This window comes from Talpa occidentalis, unplaced genomic scaffold (genome assembly GCF_014898055.3).
Source record: "Talpa occidentalis isolate TD23 unplaced genomic scaffold, MPIMG_talOcc4v2.1 talOcc4.12, whole genome shotgun sequence".
Classification (NCBI taxonomy): Eukaryota; Metazoa; Chordata; class Mammalia; order Eulipotyphla; family Talpidae; genus Talpa; species Talpa occidentalis.
Window position 1 is genome coordinate 95,125,378 of NW_023601212.1, and position 12,656 is coordinate 95,138,033.

The 12,656-nt window shown below is 44.6% G+C and overlaps 1 protein-coding gene across 2 annotated transcripts in view; it reads right to left on the bottom strand.

Moving 5' to 3' along the window:
* MRTFB (myocardin related transcription factor B) overlaps positions 1-11,836 on the bottom strand; it is a 224,701-nt gene extending 212,865 nt beyond the window's left edge. The window contains exons 1-2 of one of the 2 annotated variants that reach the window (XM_054693827.1): positions 11,762-11,836; positions 11,516-11,678 (exon numbers count right to left, since the gene is read on the bottom strand). The gene's annotated coding sequence lies outside the window, so the exon portion shown is untranslated. Of the gene's footprint in view, positions 1-3,026; positions 3,984-11,515; positions 11,679-11,761 lie in introns of those variants that run through there. The other variant, XM_037507576.2, reaches the window with a different exon arrangement.
* Positions 11,837-12,656: the final 820 nt, after the last annotated feature.

A 12,656-nucleotide genomic window follows, 5' to 3' on the forward strand; every position in this document is an offset into this window, starting at 1 on the left:
TCCTGGTAGGTGCTCCACAAACACTTGTTGGATTGATGAATGAAAATTCTTTTCTGAATGGCCATGTAAACTTTTACAGGGTGGATTAACTTACGTTTTCCTCGGCTTTAGCTTGGTGTCCACCAAAACATCGGGCATAAAATAGACCAAATGCAATATTATTTTTCAAGTGAGGAAATTGAAGTTCTGTCTGATGGGATTGGCCCAATGGTGCATCCACATTGGTACAGAAAGATGCCTGGCGGCTCTGACTGTGTCCTGAAGGAAGCCCCTTTCCAGAGCCCACGCAGGTGAACACCTGGAGGTGCGACATGGCTGAGGGGGCTTGGGACCTTCTTCCTTTCCAGCTCTCTGAGTCTGGTGACAAGACCACCATTCACAAGTAAAAGGATGAAGACAACTTGTGGTGACGATCTTGCGAGTGCCTTTCCATGAGGCAGAGTGAGACTAATGTCTGAGAAGAGGAAGAATATCTCACCCCACCCCGTGCAGACCCGGTATGCAGCCTGCAGACGACTTAGACGGAAGAGTCGTGCTTTCTGTGGACATGAACCCTTCCAAGGCAACGAGACCTACTGTGTGTCCTGATGATGGTCAGGTGGGCGTGTGGATGGTCCAGCCCCACTATTGAAAACTCAAGGTCACACTTCTACTGAAAAACTTGGGATTTTAAGCCATCGTTAGAAAGCCTGCAGGGGGGTAATCAGAAATTTTTCCTATTTAACTTTTCAGTTGCATTGTAGGTTTTGCATGGCCACATTGGAGTGGGATTTCCCTCTGTGCATTTTTATTATTTACGGAACACAATGTAGCTTCAACGCTCAGGAGCGCAATTAGGAGCATGATCAGTTGTGTCTGCGTCACAGCCAGCCCGCCTGGCAAGGTAACTCAGGTGTGTGCTCTGTGTTACTAATTCTCTGCTCACCCAGCCTGCTGAGCTGGCTCTCAGGCTGTCACGTGACACCCTGACCTTTGCTCTGTGGGACTCCCCATTGTGGTAATATCTGTTTATCTTCCCTCCTGGGTGCCACCTTCTTAAGAGCAAGCTCAGATCTCCTTAGCTCACTGTTGCTTTGTCACCCAGCCCTGCGCCCACCATGGAGACAGTGCCTCCTAAGCGCGTTCTGAATGGCAGAAAGGATAAATGAATGGAGCTTCAAGTCTGCTGGGAAAGCATCGCACAGCCCGCCTGCCTCAGCTGGAAGAGAGCAGAGGCTGGATTTCCAATAGAAATCACCCCTTGTCGCCACATGCCCCCTCCGTCCTCCTCATCAAACCATCTCCTGTGCTGAGAATAGCATCTGGCCTCGAGTAGAAGGCCAGCAGATATTGGAAGGATAGAAAATGAATGGGCCTGTTCTCGCCCTTCCGGAGAAACCTGGCTCCCTTCTTAAGGATAAATTCCTGGAAGGGCAAAGATTTTTTCCCAATCAGTGGGGTGTCTCTCTGTTTTGGTTAATGTCTCTTTTGCTGTGCAGAAGCTTTTCAGTTTGATGTAATCCCAGGTGTTTATCTTTGCCTTCACTATCACTGCTTTGGGTGATGAGTCTTTAAAGACGTTACTGAGATGTATGTCTTTAGTGTTTTACCTATATTTTCTTCTATATATTTTATGGTTTCAGGTCTTATGTCCAGTTCTTTATCCATTTTGAGTTGATTTTTGTGCACTGTGAGAGGTAGTGATCTAGTTTCATTTTTTTGCATGTGGAGGTCCAGTTTTCCCATCCAACTGATAAGGGACTGATCACAATGATATACGAAAAACTCACACGGCTCAACAAAAACAAAATAAACAATCCAGTCAAGAAATGGGCAGAAGAACTCAAAAGACAAGCAAATGGCCAAGAGGCATTTGAAAAAATGTTCAACATCCCTTATAATCAGGGAAATGCAAATCAAAACCACACTGAGATACCACCTTACACCAGTGAGAATGGCACATATCAAATAAAGAAGCAACAACAAATGTTGGCGAGGATGAAAAAGGAACTCTCCTACATTGCTGGTGGGAGTGCAAACTGGTCCAACCACTGTGGAAAGATGACTGGAGGTTCCTCAGTCTACTAAAAATGGAGCTATCATCCAATCTGGCAATTCCACTACTCGGGATCTACCCAAAGGACACAAAAACAGTGATTCAAAAGAGCACCTGTACACCTATGTTTATTGCAGCACTATTTGCAATAGGTAAAACCTGGAAACAACCCAAATGCCCAAAAATAGATGACTGGATCAAGAAGATGTGGTATATATAACCATGGAATATCATTCAGCAATCAAAAAAGACAAACTCATGCCATTCGCAGCAACATGGATGGAACCAGAAGGAATTATGCTCAGTGAAATAAACCAGAAGGAAAAAGAAAAATATCGATGGTTTCACTTATAGCAGGAATATAGGGGAACCAAATAAGACATCAGTGTAAAAAAATAATAGTAATAACAGTACAAAACACAACAAAGCAAAACCAGACAATTATAAACCAGAGACCTCCTGCAGGGGAGGAGGCGGGAGAGGGATCAGAGGGAGGGAGAGAGGAGCACAGGGGACTGTGGTGATGGTGTATGGGTGCCTTGGGGAAGGAAATTCTACGGGGACTCCATCTGAGGGGGTGGGGGGAAGCAAATATTGTCTAAAAAATGTAAAAAATGATAAATGTTAAAATAAAAAAATGAGAAAAAAACAAAACCATGAAAATATCATACAAACATTTTCAATGAAAATAGAAAGCTGCCTCTCAAAAAAAAAAAAAAAGATAAATTCCTGGAAAGGGGGAAGCCACCATATGCAAATATACTGAGCCAAACCCAGAGTGTCCACGGAGAACATCCCCTTCAGAGTCAGGGGTCTGCTGATAGGCATCACTGAACCCACGGATCAACCAGGGTGAAGCTTGGAGCAGGAACCACGGCCCCCTGGACTGTTGCACCAGCCTTCTGGGCTGAGATGCCTGAAGTGTAAGTGGCTTATGGTCCCTGGCCATCATCACACACCCAGAAAAAGCAACTGAGGAATGGTACTATACCTTAGGAGATAGCCCGGGTCCAGTCTCTGCTACCAGGTTCGGAAGGTACCAGAAAGAAAGGGATTTTTCTTCTGCACTGCTGCATCCTCCTCACTGAGGCTTATCTGAGTCCTACTGGGAGTCTTTGCACCTGAAGTTTAACCAACCAAGGGCTCAAGATACTTGGTCTTTGTTCTCCTTTGGGGGTGACGGAGAGGTCCAAAGTCTAGTCTTCAATCACCAATTCACAATCAAACACCAAAACAGTTCCCAAACCATCCTGAAAGGCCGTCGCAGAACCAAATCTCCAAGCAAGCGTGGGTCTCAAGCCCACCCCAGCCCAGGAGAGAAACGCGGCTCACCTTTGAACTATAGAATCCCTTCCAGAACCAGCAGGGAAGGGGAAGGGATTTATGGGTTGTCTCAGAGTTGTAGTCTCTGGCTTGTCCCCAGGATGAGTTCATTATTTATTCTTAGAGACCGGACTCGAATTAAACAAACAGCTCCTATAAATAGAGCGGGATACACTCATCTCAGTGTCACTGAAAGGTCCTTTTTGCAGGGACAGATGCGCTCCAGGGACGTTCTCGGGTTACCCTGCTGGTACTACGTGGGGAAGGCTTGTACTTTTTCTTTTCAAGTGTGGTCCAGGAGAGGGTGAGTCAGAGTTGGGATTCAGCTGGATTCCGTCTTCATCTCTTGTTCTAAACGCTCACTCACATTATAACCAAGGAGTTGGAGAGGGAGGGTGTTCCTCTATCAACACTCTGGCAGGGCAGTTTGGCAGTCCCTCTGGGGATAGATCCTGGTTCAGGCTGTATTTGACAGAGTGTTCTGGTCTATTAGATTAGATCGCAAACTCCCTAAGGGAAGACACCCAGAGATAGGATTTCCTCTTGGTTTCCCCTGGGCTGCCAGGCACAGGGATGACTAGGGTTTCCATGGCCGACTCTGAGCCATGAATGAAAAGGATCCTCTCTAAGCATGGTGATCTTTATGACGCGCCAGTCCTCATGTGCTCTGCTCTGAGTCACACTGAGGGGTGTGTGAGAGGTGGGTGATCGCATCACCATGACAGACGAGGTGGGCGGAAACACCAGGAATATCTATGAATAAACATCAAGCCATGGGGCGAACAAATCAATTCCCTAGAATAACACCAAGAGCTGCCACTGATTCAGCATGGATCGGGCAGTTCCTGGCACTGGACTAAGCGCTTTGTAAAAACTCATTTAATCTATCCCCAAAGTGCTATGAGATAGAAACCGTTATCTCTAGTCTATAGAGGAGGAAACTGAGGCATGAGAGATTATGTGCCTTGCTTGAGGTGACGTGGCCAGTCAGTTGGAAGTCAGGCTGTTTAGTAACACAGCCTGGTCTCTTGTGGGCTACATGCAATGATTGGAGGACATATCTTGGTTTTGCAGCCTGCTGCCGCTGGAGCCCATAACACCCTACCAACACAATTGTGCAGACACAGCTCTGGGACCTAGATGGGACCAGTCACAATGGATCTCTGACTTCACTGGGAATGCTGGGTGCAGACTTCCCTCTGGATTTGTACTGGAGGCTGTAGCTTTGGGGAGTAGCCACCTTGCTTTCTCTAGAGGGCCAGACAAGATGATTTCCTATCACCTGCAGCTGAAAGATCCCTAATGGAGGGAGGTTGGCCCATAACAAAACACAATGTGGCCAAACTAACAACCCACAAATGAGAGCCCTCCTGTGCTCCCATCTCTCCCAGATTCTTCCAGAAAAATCCAGTTTCCACATATTTGTTCAATGGCTCTATTTCTTGCTTCCTGAAATCCCAAGTCCCCTGCTCTCTAAAGCTTCCTCTTGTGAACCAGTCGGAATTATCTGCCATTTCACTTGGTTGCCATGATACAGAGCGTGTACACTTATTTAGCACTTATTTCATTCTGCTTTGAAATACCTTTAGTTATTGACAAATCATTTGTTAACACTTATTGAACACTTCCAGTGTGTCATCTCTGCAGCTAGGTGCCAGGGATTTAGAGTGGATAATATCAGCATGCTTCTGAGGTCTTTCTGTCAGGCTCCCGGCTGACTACTTCAAAAGCATTAATTATGTTATTGTATCTCCTAAAAACCCACAAAGCTAAGTATGAACAATATCCCTACTTTACATGCAACAAGATGGTAAATTAGGAAATTACTGTGAGTGGTCATGAGCTGGAAAATTAAACATTGTTAAAATGACCATATTACTTAAATAAATTTACAGACTTGATGCAATCCCTAACAAAATCCCAAAAACATTTTTCAAGGAAATAGAACACATAGGACTTCCCTGATGGCCCAGGGGTTAAGTTTCAGTGCTATCACCAATACAACATGAGTTTGAGCCCTGGCCAGGGAGCTAACCCACATATGGCACAGCAGACCTCTCCTGTCTTGCCTGCTGCTCCCCTTAGCAGTGTATTTCAGTAGAACCACCTGTCCTGCTCCCCATGCTATCTCTGGTGAATCCTCTTACCTTCCACACCTCTCGCCTACACTGCAGTTCTTCTACAAAATAAATAAATCTTTAAAAATATATATCTAAAAAAAAATAGAACAAACAATACTATGAAGATTTCCAAAAGAAGAAAACTGGAGGTATCATGCTTCCTGATTTCAAAGTATGCTACAAAGTGATAATAATCAAAACAGTATGGCATTGGAACAAAAACAGAAACACAGACCAATGGAATAGAATAGAGAACCCAGCTCAGAAATAAACCCATACAAATACAGACAATTAATCCATAAAGGAGCCAGTGGAGAGAGGAAAGCCTTTGGTATGGTATCATGAAACTTAGCTGCCATATGCAAAAAAAAGGAAACTAGATCATTTTGAATTCTGTATACAAAAATTAATTCAAAATAAAATACTTGGATATGAGACCCAAATCCATAAAATACATAAAAGATAAGTGATACACCACTCTTGTTATGAATTATAGAGATTAATTACAGTCAGGAATTACAGAGATGCAACTGCATTGCAAGGGAAACAAAAGCAAAATATAAACAGATGGGACTATATCAAATACCAAAACTTGCCCAGCAATTGAAAGCACCACAAAAACAAAAATGCAACCTATAGCCTGGGAAGAGATATTTGCACATCACAGTTAGGGGCTAATATACAAAATGTATAAGGAACTCACACAACAACAAAACAAACCAATCAAAAAATGATCTAGGTAGATACTTCTCCAAAGACATAGACATATAATTTGCCTACAGGCATATGAAAAAAATGCTTAACAGAATTTATCATTTACCCATGAAAAGACATAGGTACCCCTATGTTTATGGCAGGATTATTAACAATAGCCAAGACAGGAATCAACCAAAATGCCCATTGAAAGATGACTGAAGAAAGAAATTGTGATATAGATGGAATACTACTTAGCTATGAAAAAAGATGAAATAGTGCCTTTTGGGACAAAATGGATGGATCTTGAGGTGATTATGTTAAGTGAAAGAAGTCAGAAAAAGAGATGGATGGTTTTACTCATTTGTAGCAAATAAATAATAATAAAAAATGAACCTGGCAAAAGATAACAAAAATATCTCCTTGGCTATGAAGAATATGGTGGTTACCAGCAGGGATGGAGGGGGTAATGTGGTGGGGCAATGGTGCTGGAGCTCTGGTGGAGGGTGAGGGCAGCATGTGAAGTTGCACTTCCACAATTATATAGTTATGTCAGGGAATGACAAATCAATAAAATGTGATTTAAAAATAAAAAATGGATTTGGCCAAACATGAATAAAAGAATAAATGTGAAGTCCAAACTTCATGAATTACAATAAAAATAATGTAAATTAAAAAACAGGAAATGATGGTGAGACACTGAGATAGAATCGAAATGAAATTGCAAATCAACTTACCAGACCAAGATGTAGATTTTCACAGCCACCTTAGCATGAGTGTCACAAAGAATCCCTCTGCTTTTACGAGTCCCTAACCCACAAAGAAGATATGAAAGAATCTATAGGTATTAAGAGAGGATTTCATGAAGACGTGTGTGTGTGTGTGTATGTGTGTGCAAATGCTATGCTGTTTTCCACTTCCCAACACACACACACACACACACACACACACACACACACACACACACGATGGGGTTTTTAACCTGTTCCTGCACCTCCAATCCGGTGAGAGCGGTTTCTTCTAGCTACTGTGGAAGATTATGCTGTGGAAGAGTTGGATGACAGAAAGTTGGAGAGAAGAATCCGCTCCTGAGCAGTCAGGGGGAGAGCGTGGGCTGAGAAGCAGACACCAACTTTCCTGTTTGTTCTGGTAAAGAGTATGAAAGTTCTTTATGGATCCTTTTTTGGAGCACGTGAGTGTGTTGACCAAGGCATCAGCTTAGCTATTGGCTCACAGGATGATCCCTTACCAGACAGAGGCTGAGGGGCCTTCCCAGATTCCAGGGGTGTGAAGGGGCTAGTGGAGTTGCCCCAAACTGGGGGCTCTCAGCCCGTTGTCCCGCGGGGGTGCACACTGTCCTGTGCTTCTAACATTCACGTGGGTGCTTTGCTCCCCCACCCTGTCTCCTCTACCTGACTGCACGTTGGGAGAGGCAGTCTCTATTCCCCTCTCCCCGAAGGTAAGCAGCCCACTGCAGTAGGTGCAGGGGAGGGGAAAGACCTACCTTCAATAAAAGTCTGTGGTATTGATTAACCTCTCAGATGGCACATTCTAATTTTGGAAGTGAGATTCGTTTATGCCTCTGAAAGCCCAGAAGTTTGTTTTTAATGGAGTGAAAAGGAAGGTAATGGTGCCTGCCTGAGGTCTTATCTCATGCCAGGGTAATGACCTCCTCCAACTGAAACTTTAAAGAGGTAACAGGAAAAAAATAATGATCACAGAGTTGCCTTGATCTCTCCCCACGAGTTCTAGACAGAAGCCTGCATGGGGTGTGTGACTGCTCAGGGTCAAGGGCTAGAACAAGGCAGCAGCGTGTTCTGATCCACAGCGCTAGGCTGTGTCCACCGTCAAGGACATCACGGCCTCTCCTGTTCCTCACTGGCCTATTCTTATCCTCGTCTCTTACTCATCAGCTTCTGAACTCCCTTCCCTTTCCTCCTCTCGCCACGCATGGCCCTGGGCCAGTGTTGACAGAACAGAGCATGATTAGAGGTGGGTAAGTCTCTCCAGGGCTGACTTCCATGAAGAGCATGATTCAAAGGCCAGTCAGTCCCTGGGCACCAGTCTGGGGAATGTCCTATTTCTATTTACCTGGATATATTGATGATGACTGTGACGTTACTGGCATTATTAATTTGACTGCTGAGACTGTGGAGGCAGCATGATTCAATCACAGCAACCCTGTCAAATGAGCCCTCTTATTTCTCCTGTTCGCACAGGCGAGCCCTGGGTTGGGGGAGCACTTTGCACGGGGTTTTGTAGCCAGTCGATAGAGCGGGATTCCGACCAGGTCAGATCCTGGCGCCTGTACTCCTGACCATGGCACTGTGCCCAACACATGGTACCCAGACCCCACAGCCACCCTTCTCCTGGCACCAACTAAGGACCATAGCTGGCATATAGCAAGAGCTTAGTACATGTCTGTTATTACAGTGGTCCCCCACTTGTCCAAAATAGATCTGTTTCAAAACCCCCAATGGATGCCTGCAACTGCAGGTACTGCCAAGCTCTATATACACTATTTTTTTGTCTATCTTGATATAACCATGACAAAATTTAAAGTATAAATTAGGTACAGTAAGAGATTAATGATAATGACTAACAATAAAATGGAAAATTATAGCAAAATAATGAAATAAAATTGTATCACTAAGATCTCTCTCTCTCTAAATATCTTATTCTATATAATATTTTTCAGTGTCAGGTAAATGAAACCATGGAAAATGAAACCACACTTCCAATAGGTGGGAGCCACCATATTTGCCATTTTAGCATCATTTAACAAAGACTCCCTTTGACTTGAGACTACAGTGAATTGATTGGGAGTGAAATCTGCTTTTGGTGAGGAAGGAGGTACGGCAATTGGGACTTGGCAGAGACTCCATTTGTCCATTTCCAAATATTGGATCTGGGTTGGGTATCCTAGACCCAGTCCACTGTGGGCCTCTACTGAGGTTCCAGAATGCCTTGATGACAACTCTTTTCAAAAATTTCAGGTCAACTTGACCTGGTCAATCAGTTCTTCTCACAGATTCCCTTTTGTCTATATCTGAATGCTCCTTAGTGAGAACTTTTTTTTTTTTTTTAAAGATTTGTTTATTTATTTATTTATTTATACAAGCACTGGGTACAGTCAGAAGCGCGGGAGGGTGAGAGAATTCACCAGAGCCAGAGCGGGGAGCAGAGCAGGCAGAAGGACTGAAGTACACTGCTGAGGGGAGCAGAGGGCGGCAGAAGAGGTCTGTGCGCCATGTGGGTGGCCGGGGAGCAGCCGGGGATCGAACCGGTGCTGCAGAGGCTGCGGGCAGCTTCACAACCCAGCACTCAACTGCTGCGCCACCGGGAGGCCCAGTGAGACCTTTCTTAAGGCTTTCCAGCGCCAGGAGTTGAGGAGAGACTGCTAAGGCTGAGGTTGGGGAGAGGAAGAGACTGGTACTGGGGTGTAGGAAACACGCCCACTATCTGCAGCCACTGTCATGTGTGGACATAGCATTGTCAGGCTGGTTGTTGCAACGCCATGCAATGACCACTTAGGCTCCAGCACACCCCTGATAAGAGAAAACTGATTCAGAAAGACCTTGAAGCATAGTGGGAAAGAGTTGGAAGGACCGACAGTTTCAGTATCACAGCTGGAAAGTTCAGATGGAGTCCAGTACTTCTCTAGTGTCTTGCTATGATACTATAACAGGATATGATAGACCGGGAGGCTTATAAACAACTGAAATTTATTGCTCACAGTTTTGCAGGCTGGAAGTCTGAGGTCAGGGTGCTGATAGACTGGGTGTCTGTGAGGACCCACTTCCCGACTCATTGACCGCCATATTCTGGTTGGGTTGGCACATGCTGCAAAGGATCTTTCTGGGGTCTGTCTTTTATGGGCACTAAACCCATACATGAGGACTGTACCCTCATGACCCACTCTCTCTGGAAGAACCCATCTCCTAACACCAACTTGGGGGTTGGGTTTCAAACTCTGAACTGTGAGGAGACGCAGACATTCAGTCCACAGCAAGTTAACTGCTTCACTAGTTAACACTCCGTAGGCCACAACAGACGAGAAGAGACAGTGCAGTGAATGGTGTTGTGCAAACAACTGGTGTTTGGGCACAGAACCAGCTCTCCATCTCAGGACTGAGGGTTTGATCTTTTCTAGTGCCAGACCCTCTCTCCTACTATAATGATCTCTCAGTGACTTTATCTCTCTGGTATGCACTAGAGAAAAGACAAAGCTGAAATGGTTCTGTTATTAAATAATATTTTTTTAAAAGGCACTGAACTAAAAAAAAAATGGATAAGAACTAATAAAATAAATCTAAGGATGGTAGGAAGAAAGAATGAAAGATAAAAGCAGCCCTAAGTAAATTAGAAAACACAAAAACAATAGCATTAATAAGATAAATCAAAGGACCTACTCTTTGAAAAGAGCAATAAAAGAACCAGAACTCTGGCAGGATTACACAAGGAAGAAAAGAAAATACAAGTAAATAGCACTAGAATTTAAAAGGGGCTAGAAAAAAAGACACAGAAGATTAAAGTGAAGAGCATACTGTGCTTAAATTTATGCTAATAACATATCAACCAAAATAAGACAATATGATTCACCCAAGACGAGAGAGAAAAATCCAACTACAGGAAAAATCATGGACGAAACTGATAAAGAACTTTCCACCACTTTGATGAGGATTAGGGAAGGGGCGGGAGGAGATGGGTAAAAAGCTTAAGGCAAGAGATAATTTACATATGATTTAGCTGGTTCCCGAGGATATGAAAAGGATGAAAGTGTCCCATTAATTTGCAAAGCTAACCCAAAGCTGAGAGCCAAATACTGAGCTGGACAGCCAGAGAGGAAGCAAGCTTACTTAGAATACTAGGCTGAACAGTTCCACATCCACCCAGAATCTTAGGTGTGTGACCTTATTTGGAAATAGGGTCTTTGTGGCTATAATTATTAAGAGGAGGTCACAGTACATTCAGGTGGACCCGGAATTCAATGATGGGTGTCCTTCTGAAAGGAGAGTACCCACAGAAGGAAGGAGGCCAAGATGGCAGCCACACAGTACAGGTCAAGGAGTTCTGAGAGAGCCGCTAGCAGCTGGAGGCCTAAGGAAGGTTCTTCCTTCCCTAGAGTGTTTGGAGGGAACACAGCCCTGCTGACATCTTGACTTTGGCCTTCTGGCCAAAGAGCTCTGAGAGAATATTCATCTGTTGTTTTTAGCCACCCAATTTGGGGTACTTTGTTATAGCAGCTCTAGGAGACTAATACAGCTAGGGATGCAAATATTTTTCTGTTTCTCTGGTCATTTCAGTCATTTGACAAAGGAAGGGGATATAGGGCTGTACTTACCACCTGGGACACAGGTATAAAAATCACAGCATTGCTTCCTATTGTGGGCCTCCCCAGGGACCTCCTGGTCACCTGGAGGGTAGATTCAGCAGTAGGTGGTTGCCAAGCAATTGTGGGTGGACCCTGGCGCAAGAGTTTGAAGGGAGGCCCATATACCACATCCCTAAAGGGTTTAAAAGCATTAAATGAACTAACTGTTCAAAAATATTCCTTCTTCGACCTAGATGAATATACTTTCATAACTACCTGGGAAGCCAAGACTGAATGTAGAATTTTCCCAGACTCTTTGGCATCCTAAGATATTGTTGGGCTATATAAGGACAGTTGAATGCCCTTTTGTACAGCCCCTGCCTGGGTCCTACATCATAATGGTCTTTGTGAGACTATTGTGGATGCTCCAGTCCACGTTGCCTAGGCTTTGTCCACACTTCTCAGCCACAGGAGTGCAAACACCCGGAGGGGGGCTCACCTTAGCGGAATGGACCTAGAAAAGTGGGCTGCACAGACCTTGGGTTCAGGCTAGTCATTTAGGTAGGGAACTTTGGGGCCCTGGGTATTTAGAACCCAGACTATTCTAAAAGTCAGGGGCACCCATCACCCCAGCATTTCCAACCCAGATGGGCTGCACCCTTCCTGCAGAGCCCATCTGCTTGACCATGCAGTTACAGTCTCCTCACTGGCTGGGGAGGAGTGTGAGCATGGGAGAGAGGAGGGTCCTGTAAAGCAAAGACAGAAGCCACCCTTGCCTGGGACAAGGGCAGTTTGTCACAGTGCAAGAAAGTTCCAACTCTTTAGCACATTGAAGACAAATAGCTCTGGAGGGGTGATGCTGTGATCTATAGGAAAGACATGCTTGGTCCTTCAGGTGGCCAACATGTATTTCTTGTGTATATTTGGTCTTCACCCATGGTTCTTGACTCGCGGCTCTCCTTGGAATTTCTTTAGTGTTGTGAATAATAAAGGTATCTCTTGTTATATTAGTGAAGGCAATTTTTGAAAAACACCTGAGGTCCCTTCCTTTGGTTGCCAGGGAGACCAGCATGAATAGAGGATGGGTGAAAGTTCCACCCCCGATTTCCTGGGAGGGGGAAGGGTTCATTTGCCAATGACCAATGATTTAATCACTCTTGGCCTTTGTAGC